This window comes from Moschus berezovskii, chromosome 9 (genome assembly GCF_049115385.1).
Source record: "Moschus berezovskii isolate FMDL1 chromosome 9, NW_MosBer_1.0, whole genome shotgun sequence".
NCBI lineage: Eukaryota > Metazoa > Chordata > Mammalia > Artiodactyla > Moschidae > Moschus > Moschus berezovskii.
The window spans coordinates 64,402,103-64,415,000 of NC_142468.1; the positions used below are offsets into that span (position 1 = coordinate 64,402,103).

Below are 12,898 nucleotides of genomic sequence, written 5' to 3' on the forward strand. Positions count from 1 at the left end.
GAGTGAACTCAGGGAGTTGGTGATGGACAGGGAGGCCTGGCGTGCTGTGGTTCATGGGGTCGCGGAGAGTCAGACACGACTGAGCGACTGAACTGAACTGAACAGAACTGAACACTAACATCAATGGAAAATTAGTTGAAATGAGATGGCTACAAAGAAGTAGATACAGCCTATATGTACACAGCTACTCCTAAACTCCAACATTCATGCAGGCAAGTTTCAGGCTTGCAGAATTTGATAAGATCAATAGCTCATTGTGCTGTTGTACTTTTATACATAAGGCTTACATTACTATTTGAGAAAACGTAGCAAACAAATAATGAGTGGAACTCATAAACCTAGCTGAGGAAATCTTTGCAAATCTTGAGCCCTCAATATTTTGTTTACCAAAAGTCACTGACAGGGAAGTTTTCCTCTCATTCAAGAGAAGATATATTCTTGGTCACTGTCCTGCCTTCAGCTCTAAGACATTTAAAAGTACACATTTCCCCATAGAACTTTACCTTATTACACAAACTGAAGCTTAAATGAGATTGTATTTAAATTGCGTGGAAAATGGTGGGCTCTAAGTATTATGGATAGAGTTTAAAAAAATTACCATTGTGAAGAAATCAATGAGGAGTTCCAAAATCTAATTTAGCCCTTTGGTTGTCCTTTGTTACTTATTGAAAGTATCAGTGTTACAATAGACTATTTTTTACTTTTCAGCAGAAATATTAAATCACAAATTCCATTTTTTTCAATGATTACAGAAATAAGTGAATATCAAATGTTGTATACTCATAAAATGTAAATTTCATATTTAGCTGTGCTGTGCTAAGTTGCTTCAGTTGTATCCTACTCTTTGCAGTCCTGTGGACTGTAGTCCACTAGACTCCTCTGTCCATGGGATTCTCCAGGCAAGAATACTGGAGTGGGTTGCCATGCCTTTCTCCAGGGATCTTCCCGACCCAGGGATCAAACCTGTGTCTCATGCTTACTACATAGAAGTGAAGTCACCCAGTCGTGTCTGACTTTTTGCAACCCCATGGACTACAGCCTACAAGGTTCCTCTGTCCATGGAATTTTCCAGGCAAGAGTACTGGAGTGGGTTGCCATTTCCTCCCCCAGGGGATCTTCCTGACCCAGGGATCGTACCCAGTCTCCCGCATTGCAGGCAGACGCTTTACCATCTGAGCCACCAGGGAAGCCGCTCCTACATAGGCAGGTGGGTTCTTTACCACTAGTGCCACCTGGGAGGCCCCAAAATATCATATCACTAATGTGTGTATTAGTAATGAGTGACTTTTTGCGTTAGTTCTGCTAGATTTTTATAAAAACTTTTGGTAATGTACTTACTTTCATAATGAGGAAATCAATGCAATTTATATTCCTACCCTTTCTTAAAATCAAGTATACTAATCAGTACCAACTAAATGTAATTTTTTTTAAAAAAGTAGGGATTGATTGTCATCTCATCAGAGAACACTTCTATAATAAGTTTTCTAGTTTAAAGAACTGGAAAAATGAAAGAAACTTTTGTTGAGGGGAAGAATGTGCCATAAATATCTGACATTTTTTCCACTGACATTCTGGTATGATGAAATACACATATTATTGTTAAAACGTCATGCTAAAATATTTGTGTTTTCAAGGAGTTCTGACCTTAACCACACTTCTCATAGGATTTAACATCCTGTGGTGTGGCTAAGATTAGCCTTGCAGCCACTGTTAATGCAAATTCATAGAGTCATTTGAACAACATCTAGACATAATTTAAAAGATACACATTGGTTCATAAAGGCTTTGAGCTAAATTTGAAAATTAAGAAAGTCCATACAGTAGTCCATATCCTGGGAGTAGAGCATCTCATGTATTGTTACAGGGACTAAAATGAGAGAGATGAGCTGGAACATAATAGATAGTTGATCAGAAATTTGACTTTAAGTCTAGACTTTGACTGTAAATCTAGATGCAGCTTGTTCTTTTGGTTTGCTTTTGGGGCAGTTATTTCCAGAGCATCGCAAAGATTTTGGTTTTTCCCTCCATTTTCAATTTTTTGCAACATCTGCTCTAGGAGACTTTTTTTTTTTTTTTTCCTGATAACAACATGCTCTTCTTTATTTTCTTGCTACTGTTCTATTGCTATAGAAAATAGGTATGTCCAATTGTTTAGTAATATGTTTTAGTTCATGTTTTGAGCAGTATTTCTTTCTTTCAACTCCTTTTAGTCACTCTTCCTTACTTGGTATATTGTACTACTTGACCATTGTTTTTGACTGCACCCTTCAATCACATACTATCGAGTGATTGTGCAGTAAAGTCAACATTATTGATTTCTGATAGACACACTGTGTACTAGAAATTTATGGTTGGTAGACTTGTCCTCTTGTGTAGCTCAGTTCAGTTCAGTTGCTCAGTTATGTCCAACTCTTTGCGACCCCATGAACTGCAGCATGCCAGGCCTCCCTGTCCATCACCAACTCCCGGAGTTTTCCCAAACTTATGTCCATTGAGTCAGTGATGCCATCCAACCATCTCATCCTCTGTCGTCCCCTTCTCCTCCTGCCTTCAATCTTTCCCAGCATCAGGGTCTTTTCAAATGAGTCAGCTCTTCGCATCAGGTGGCCAAAGTATTAGAGTTTCAGCTTCAACATCAATCCTTCCAATGAACACCCAGGACTGAATTCCTCAGTTAATGGTACCTATTTCCCCGCTTTGACAAAAATGAAAATTATCAAGAAACTGGTTGTACATTTTTTTGGCATTAATAGATGTGACACTTGTATGAAGCTACTCTTAAGTTGCATTTTGATTTTGCATTGCAACGTTGTGCACAGCCAAGCAAGAGGCAGAATTTTTAGTCAGTCAAGTAAAACACTACCAGGTAGTGGTCTGTCTTTAGTAGAATCTGGCAAGACAAATGTGCTTTGTCTTACCAAAAATAGTTTATAATTCTAAAATGGTAAAATATAGGCAATTTTGTATATTTTGACTTAATAGGTAACCATAAGTAAGAAATTTCTTCAAAATGATTATCACATATTGAGTACAAATTAAAATATATGTTTTCAAAGTTGAAGGAAAAAGACACAACAAGAAGTAAATGAACAAGCTGTTAGAAAAACAAACAGTGTGATATAGGTTCTTATAAATTTCCCTGGGATTGAATCCACTAAGATATCTGTCTGAGAGGTATGAAATGGGTGAAAAGAAGCAAAACTCCTTCTAAACTGTATCTTTCTATTTCTCTTGGTGTTGATCATGAATACTTAATAACTAAAGTCCTGCCTCACTGCATTTTGGCTTTCAGGCTTAGAATTAGCTCAACCTGTTGAAAATTGTAATGTTTACGTCTGTTTCATTTTGGAACCATAAGGAAACAGCAGTCAGATATGATATCCATATAGAGTTATGACTGTGTGGACTACACGGCAAAATGATAACTAGATTTCAGAAAACCTGAAAATTCAGTGACTATGTAACAATCTGCGTACTAAGCATTGTTTTGTGTGTTTAACTGAAATGTTAAATGTGAACAAGTTTAGAATAGCATTATTATATGTATACGGATCCACAGTCAAAGAATATGTAATATGGTTTTAATTCTCAAGTCACTGGAGAGTTTAATAGGCAATTCAATACATAACAAAGCTTAATTCGACATTGCAATCAAATGGTAAATATTTGTTTCCTATGCAAAGATATTTCATTAGTGCATATTAATCATGCAGAATGGGAAATATAGATTTAACAAAATCTATGTTGAAAGCATTGGAACTAGAGAGGGAAAGTTATTTTTTGAATAACTTTGAGAAATAAAGTATCAGCAAGACATTTTTTGTACATGCATTTCTCATGTGTTGAGAGGATTTGAATTCGGAAGTGATTCAGTAAATGTTTTATCTTTTATATTAAAATTGTATTTTAAAAGTTTTATTGGCTTTTAGTCTTTCCTGAAGCAACATTTTATTTGTGCAGCTTTTTTAGTTTCTTCACATATGTTACACTGTAGTATTATCTTACTAAAAAAAGAAATACCTCCCTTATAATATAGCTGCATTGTCCCAGAATATGACAACAGTATATTTAAAAGTACTCTGAATGTCTAAAATCCCAAGATAAGAAACATAGCTATTTTAATAGGCTTAGATTGACTCATGTTAGAATTAGGTCTCTAATAAAATTCTTCAACAGCAGTTAGTATTTACAGTGTGTCAACATGATACAGTACTGACACCTATTACAAGGTAAAAATTGTCATTTTTCTGAAGTGCAAACCACAATTTTGTGGTTTTGTAATTTAGTCCAATAAATTGGCTCCTAACCACACACAAAACTTGGAATCAAATCCCTCTTCTTTGGCACATTCTTTTTTAACAAACTATGCTCTGATTCATCCCCTCTTTTCCCTTCTTTTTCGTTTAATTACAATGGGGAAAGCATATCAATATAAACACAAAGTAAATAATAGTTAATTGTTGTGTACTTGAAAGCAGAACATCTCCTACAAACATATTTAGCCCTTTACAAATGAAAATGTACACATTGCTCACGTTTCCCAGGGCAGGCCTTGATTTACTGAAGCATTTCTCATCTAGAATTAGATTCCTCAGTCCAACATTTCCAGGCTGCAGCAGAAATTCCATCTAGAAGGTTGTAATAGATACTTGGTAAGGGCTGAGGTACCCATGATACAAATGCCGTGAGTCTTTGAGTTGGACCCAATTCAGCAATCAAGATATGATATTCTATTTTATGAAACTCCTTCTAGACGCTAACATAAATAATCATTTTAATGCTTAAATGTGTGAAGTATGAATGTATGCATGATTCATATATTTTGATTTATTTAATCTGACCTTTGGTCCAGTATTGTATTTAGCAAAATATGACCATTTTTGTCCTTTACAAAGTAGTATTTGATAGTTTACTTTAGAAGCACCAGCAAAAGTCTCTCTCTCTTTTCCCCTTTTTCTCTCTCTTTAATCCCATGATTAATACTTGAAGATATGGCTGTATTTCTTCCTTTCTTGCCTTTTAAAGTTGTACCTGCCTAATCTGATATTTTAAGATTGGCAGTTGAAATAGAAGAAGACTTGGTTAATAAGCTTATCTTTGTAAAGTTGCTTGCTATTCCTTGTAATAATGCACTTGTTTTTCTTACTCTTTTCTTAGTGGCATATTGTCACCTACCACTGTTGTTCTCCATTTTCCTGTCTCAGGAATCCTTTCCTTGTTGAAATTTCTCCTCCTTACCTTGTGAAGTCTGAGAACTTAAGTAACTGAGCCCGTTATAGTTTTGCATAAGTTAGAATGAAAACACTGAACAATGGCCTAAGAGCCTCTTTTACCATCTCTTCAGAATTTAGGCTTTTAAATCATGCCTTAGGGGGTTCACAAGACCTTTTTGTCTTCTATTTTAATGGTAGAGATTTTTGTAAGCCTGACTAGCAATTATGTCTCTTTTTTCCTTCCTTAGGCTTTATTATAATGAATGATATTAATATTATCCCTTCTATTAGAGCAGCAGAATTAATTCTTCCTCTGGCATAAATATCACCAGGAATTTAATTAGAACTTGAAAATTATTAACTTTATTTCACTCCGGAGTTTATTTACTGTGTTTTTCCATCTGAAGTGAGACTGCCTAGATTAGAATCTCAGCTCTGGAGCCATTCACTATGTATGTTGCCATGGCAAATTTATCTGCACTGTTTCTCAGATTGGTAATAAGTAAAATAGGTAATAATACTAGTCATCTCATAAAATTACATAAGAAATATGTATAAAACTGATTGAAGAGTGCCTGGAACATATTAAGGTCTGTGATTGTCTCCATTTACTTGCAAACACCTCAAGGATTTTTTTCTGTTTTGTCCTGTTACTTCCAGTGCCTAGAACAGTCTGACACATAGTTGGCTCTTAATAGATATATGTTGAATTAACAGTTTTTATTTAAATAAAACATAGGGTATTCCTTTGTTTGCCATCAGTTTATTTAGTTGCTGTCAATGACCTGGCTAATTAAGATCATGATGTTATTTCTTATCTTTTCAGTCTCTTGGAAGCAATTTAGATATTTGAGTAACCTGAATACAGATATGTCATAAGGTTAGGAGACTATATGCCAAGGTTTTTTGCTAACCAAGGTAGAAATTTGGCCTGGGTAATCCTTTGGAAACTAATACATTCCCTTGGAGAGGCAAAGAGAGTCCCAGCAGAGTTAAATCTGTTCAACATTATTCTTTTAGATTAGCTATGAGTCACATTTGCCAAATTATTATAAAATGAAACTTCCATGGTGGTCCAGTGGTTAAGACTCTGTACTTCCAATTCAGATGACATGGGTTCAATCCCTGGTATGGGAACTAAGATCCCACATGCTATGGAGTGCAAGTGAAGTCACTTAGTCATGTCCGACTCTTTGCGACCACATGGACCATAACCTACCGGGTTCCTCTGTCCATGGGATTTTCCAGGCAAGAATACTGGAGTGGGTTGCCATTCCCTTCTCCAGGGGATCCAGACCCAGGGATTGAACCTGGGTCTCTCACATTGTAGTCAGATGCTTCACTGTCTGAGCCATCAGGGAAGCCTGTGCAGTGCAAGTGCAGCCTAAAAAGGAAAAATGTACAAGAATTAATTTAAAAATATTTTAAAATATCTAATCTTTATCAAACCAATAAGATGGAGTAAGGGACTGACTAATAAGAGAATACCTTTTTGCACAATCCCTCTATGTTATAACACTGGTTGTAGAAATGCCAGCTGCCTCCATTTCAGCAGCTGTGATGGCCAAAGCAGAATTTTATTGTCTTGTTTTCTTTGCTACTCTAATGAGGCCTCAAGAAGTATAGCTGGGAGACCAACACCAGATGGTCTTAGAGGTGATGTTTTCATGTGTTCTGCTGCTATATCATTCTTAAGGAAGAACCTTTAATCTTAACTGATTCTTTTAAATTCTATATTGAATTACCCACATACTGTCCTCTTATGAAAAATGGTTTATGCCTCTAGTTTTGGTATCAGGGACATAATTTGATATAATCAGATGGTTTATTAATAGTAATAAATTTGCTGAAACTGAGCAAAAAGTTAAGTACAAAGAAGTATAAATAATATGCTGTAATTATTTTTGTGAATGGTGCTCTAAATTTTGATAGAGAAATTCTTTGCTATCATCTTGTTAGTGACACAAAGCATGGTTAAGTTTAGATGGATTGAACAATGAAAAACCTGAAAGGTCTTCATAACAATTACTTTTTAATGAAAGGTTCATGAATTACTGAGTTTTTCATGTTGATTTTTTTGGGGGGTTAAGTTTATGACAAATAAGTCTTATATGTAGTTTCTGTTCTCTAATCTTTAAATTCAGCATTTTTTTCCCCACAGTTCTTTGCAAACAATTTTATGAGTGTTCTTATTACAGATATGAAAACCATCACCCTTTTGACAGATAATTCAATTCTTAAATATTTCAGAGTGAAAAGGGGAGGTACATATTCTAATGGTGGCTTGGGTATGTGGCTAGAATGTTCAAACTACCGCACAGTTGCACTCATTTCACATGCTAGCAAAGCAATGTACAAAATTCTCCAAGCTAGGCTTCAACAGTGTGTGAACTGAGACCTTTCAGATGTTCAAGCTGGATTTAGAAAAGCAGAGGAACCAGAGATCAAATTACCAACATCTATGGGATCATAAAAAAGCAAGAAAATTCCAGAAAAACGTCTACTTCTGCTTCATTGATTATGCTAAAGCTTTTGACTATGTGAATCACAACAAACTCTGGAAAATTATTAAAGAGATGGGAATACCACACTGCCTTACCTGCCTCCTGTGAAACCTGTATGCAGGTCAAGAAGCAACATTTCCAAATGAACATAGAACAATGGACTTGTTCAAATTGTGAAAGGAGTTTGTCAGGGCTGTATATTGTCACTGTGCTTATTTAACTTATTTGCAGAGTACATCATGTGAAATGCTGGGCTGGATGAAGCACAGCCAGGAATCAAGATTGCTGAGAGAAACATCAATAACCTCAGATATGCAGATGACACCATCATATAGCAGAAAGCAAAGAGGAACTAAAGAGCCTCTTGATGAAGGTAAAAGAGGAACGTGAAAAAGTTGACTTAAAACTCTACATTCAAAAAGCAAAGATCTTGGCATCTGGCCCATCACTTCATGGCAAATAGATGGGGAAACAATGGAAACAGTGACAGACTTTATTTTCTTGGGCTCCAAAATCACTGCAGAGAGTGACTGCAGCCATGAAATTAAAAGACACTTGCTCCTTGGAAAAAAAGCTAATACCAAACTAGACAGCATACAAAAAGCAGAGACATTGCTTTGCTGACAAATTTCCATAGAGTCAAAGCTATGATTTTTCCTGTAGTCTTATATGCATGTGAGAGTTTGACCATAAAGAAGGCTGAACACTGAAGAATTGATGCTTTTCAACTGTGGTGTTGTTGGAGAAAACTCTTGAGAGTCCCTTGGACTGCAAGGAGATAAAAAAAATTCATTCTAAAGAAAATCAATCCTGAATATTCATTGGAAGGATGGATGCTGAAGTTGAAACTCCAATACTTTGGCTGCCTGATGCAAAGAACTGACTCATTGGAAAAGACCTTGATGCTGGGAAAGATTGAAGACAGGAGGAGAAGGGGATGACAGAGGATGAGCTGGTTGGATGGCATCACCGACTCAGTGGACATGAATTTGAGCAAGCTCTGGGAGACAGTGAAGGACAGGGAAACCTGGCGTGCTAGGTGGCCATGAGGTGGCTGAGTTGGACACAACTGAGCAACTTCAAGGGTGTGTTGTGAGGAGAGCTATTATAAGCTGCTATGTTTATATAATTCAAAGCAGGAAAGAATTCAATTGCTTTGGACAAAAACTAGGAATTTGGTATAGAAATTTTATTGACATTTGACCACGATAAAGTGGTTTACCTGATGAATAAGCAGTTGAAGAAACTCCCAGGCAACAGGAATAGCAAGTTCACATTATGCTGATTTTGTGAGGAGGGCATTTTTGCAAACTGGCCCTATCCCTAAAAAGCCAGTATCTTCTAGAACTTGAAATTCCCTGGAAAACAGACCCTTGGTTGGAGGTGCTTTTTAGCTTGGATTTTCCTTCTATGAGTGATGACCCTCAAGGATTCTGCTGCAACTGCAGATGACACTCAGCTTCTGATAAAATTGAATGAGACCATGTTTTGCCAATTTCACCTGTTAGAAGGAACAGTAAGGGATTGTTGACCAAAGGACAGAGATATGCGTGGTGATGACGTTTTTCCCCATAATGTTTTAAAAATATTATAAAGACTTTTCAGGCCATTAAGTATTAGTACCCCAGCTATTAACATAACTTATTGACTAAAATAAGCTTTGACTTAATCTTTTGTATCTTTTGCTCACCTTGGAACACATTCTATTTTTTTCTGTTTATCTTGTTTAATGACTAGATTCAAATATGTATAACACCTGTTATAATTTATAAAGTCTGATTTCATTGAAGAATACCTATTGGCAAATTTCTTTACTCATTGTTCTGTGATGGCATAAATATTCTGGTCAAGAATAACAAATGCACACAAAATCAGAGAATAGGAGGTGATTTAAATATGTGAAGTTACCCAAGACAATGGGAGAGAATAGGTTTTTGTCCTATTAGGATGTAAAACTGAGTTTAGGAGCTCTGGCTGTTTTGTTCACTGTTATATTCCAGGTGCCTATCACAGGCCTTGATATACAATGGGTGCTCAATAAATACGTATTAAATGACTATGTTGAAAAGTGTTATACTGGGCAGAACAAACAATATCTTAAAACATTTATTCCTAGTAACAATAAAAATAATAAATAATATTGTGTCAATCAAACAAAACCTATCTAGTGAAACTTATTTTGGAACTAATGGTATTATGCAGTATGTCTCTTTTAGGAAACTTTTATGTTCTATGAAGCAACATATTTACTCTGCTTTCTCAATCATTTGCAGGACTATCTGTCCTACGGATATTAAAAAAAAAAAAAAAGTGAAAACTGCTTGTTAGCTTCTATATCTGTTGCAAAGGCTCTCTCATGCTTTAGAGACTATTTATGATTACTATTCAAATATTGTCATATCCTGGAGCTTTGTTTTGTAGAATTTCCTAGTAATATATCATTCCTGGACTTCATGAGAATCAATCAACTTGTCAATAATGATAATATTAGAATGATAATTTCAACTACATAAGTGGATTATTTTGAATTTTCAAATTAACTTCTAATATATTCTCTCATTTTTATTATATGAAATGTTCATTGAAACGTCTATTGAAAATGAATTTCAATGAAATGCACAAAAATACAGTGATTCTTGTATCTCAGTTAAATGACTTCTTTTTGCAAGAGAAATTTTATTCCTCAAATCTGTAAATATAGCATGTCTCTCCATATAGAAGCTCAACTTGGTTTGTCTAACGTGTAAATATTCTTTCAGTTTGAAAAATGTAGATCCTTGGAAAAGAAATAGAAAGTTAACTGTATATATTTTCACTTCCTCTTCCTTTTATTCATGCTGTGCTGTTACTCATTTTATTTTGTGTTTATATCCTGATGAGTAAATTTGTCCCAACTCACCACTGATTTCTTCCTTATTTTTTGTGTATACTTTTCACATTATCTCCATGTGGCCAACTATTGATCATTGAGTTTACAGGGAAAGGGTGCCCTGGGAGACCCTGTGACTGCCTTGCACTGGAGGTTATTGTTTCTTTTGACAGTTTCTTTTCCATGTCCTTCTGTCTGAAGATTCTCTCTGGACTGATCAATGTGTTCAGACAATGGAGAAGGTTGGAAAGTTAAAACCCATAGAATAGTCCTTAACTAATGAGGGACAGGGGTTGGTAGATTAACATCCCAGTCAGCCTCCTCTCTTTTCAGAGGGAAAGTTCTAGGATGTGTTCTTTCTAGTTTCCCAGAGGGTTCCCAACAGCAGGGAGTCAGGTTTCCCACAGTGACCAGCACTCATTCCTGTTCCATGACTGGATGTTTCCCTTTCTTTATCTCTTCTCTACTCCAATTTGCATCCTGGGATCTTCACCCTAATGATCTACTTATATCAGTACTGGCTTTGGGGAGGATTCAAGCTAAGACAAATACCATCCTAGCGGTGGATTTTTTATTGTAGTTCTTTCTTGTGAGTTTTGGTGGTGGTGGTGTTTGTTTGTTTGTTTGTTTTTGGTTTGGTTTTTATGTTCTTCCTTCCTTGTGATTTTTCTCTGTGACTCAATAGTCAATTTCCTTTCAATCAAGGAATTATGTATCTAATATGGGTATTTCTAATTCAATTCAAATGACAGCTTTTACTGTAGTTAGCTACTTCACATCCATTTAATCAGATTCAGGGGTAGAAATCTAAATTCCTTTTTAAAAATTGCCTAGACCCATGGAGGGCTAAATCTCTAAAAATATAAGATGCTTATCACTGCATTGTTTTCATTTTTTTAAGAAATGTTTATCTTCAGCAAATTTTATGTTAGGTAATAGCCAAACAAAGCACCAAAAGAAGTCATTGACCTTGGCTAAAATAGTATTTTCTTCCTACAGAATGTATTCTTAATTAACCCCAAGCTAAACCTTTGTATTGCCCATCCAGAGGACCTCATGAGGAACTGACTCACTAAAATTAATGGGTATGAATCCCAGCCTACAAACTCAGGTTTGAAAGAAATATATCTTTATTATTCTATAATTTAACTTCATCGTTATTTCAACTATCTATTCTGCCATAATTTCAGAAATTGGTAACATGGAGTTCCCATTTCCACAGATTTTCTTTAAGTTCTAGGGGCTGCTTTTATCTCACCATGGTGTGGGACATGAGACTTGGGTCTCTGATGGGCGTGGAGCACCTAACATCTTCATTCCAATTGTCTTGTCACAGTCAGTTCTGACCTGTCTCTCCGCTTCTTCCATTCCCTCATCTGGGGCTGGGGCTGTTCCCCTGAGGCAGGGAGCCTGCCCCGTGGACTCACTATGTCTGTCTAGCCAGTCACACGTAGCGACCTCAACCAAGAGGGGACACAGAGATCCCCTTTGCTCTCGAATATCCAAATGTTTGGGATTTGGTGTGGGAGCCAAGAAGCCAGTCCTCTTTCTGTCACAGATCCACTTAAATAACTGTTGCTCGGCCCAAAAAAACTTTTCTTTTTGTTTGCCAGGAAGGGAGGAGCTGAAGAGAACTTGGAAAGGGTTCTCTTCCTCAGAGAGATTTCCTAAAATATACTTTCCATGTTATAGTTATTAAAGGGTTTAGGATTTTGGAAAATAAAAACCACAGGCTGGTCTCTGCTCTCCTTTTCCCTTCCTTTTTCCTTCCTTTCTATTTGTTTGTCTGTCATTATACTTCATCACATCCCTCCCAGGACCAATAATTTATAGATCTATCTATCTACTGTATTTGCACCACAGAGCATATCAAACATGCTTGAATGTTGACATACTGATCTTAAGGAAAGGGTCAAGTCTCTGAGACAATTGCTATGGTGACCCATGCCTTCCATCATTGAGTGCTGGCAAGATTCTCATTCTGAAAGTCAGATGGGCACTTATTTATGAGCACTGTGTACATAGAGAATGTTTATGGCGGTAGTGTGTGTCATGTTAAAAACGGACTTCATTGGAATAATCTTTATGTAATTTGAGCCATTTGGTTATAACTATAAACATGTTCGGAGAAGGCAATGGCAAGCCACTCCAGTACTCTTGCCTAGAAAATCCCATGGATGGAGGAGCCTGGTAGGCTGAAGTCCATGGGGTCGCTAAACGTCGGACACGACTGAGCGACTTCACTTTCACTTTTCACTTTCACACGTTGGGGAAGGAAATGGCAACCCACTCCAGTGTTCTTGCCTGGAGAA

General features: G+C 36.4%; 1 protein-coding gene across 1 annotated transcript in view; it reads left to right on the forward strand.

Moving 5' to 3' along the window:
* Positions 1-12,898, forward strand: part of MDGA2 (MAM domain containing glycosylphosphatidylinositol anchor 2) — a 962,529-nt gene that overhangs the window by 602,138 nt on the left and 347,493 nt on the right. The gene's annotated exons all lie outside the window — the stretch shown is intronic.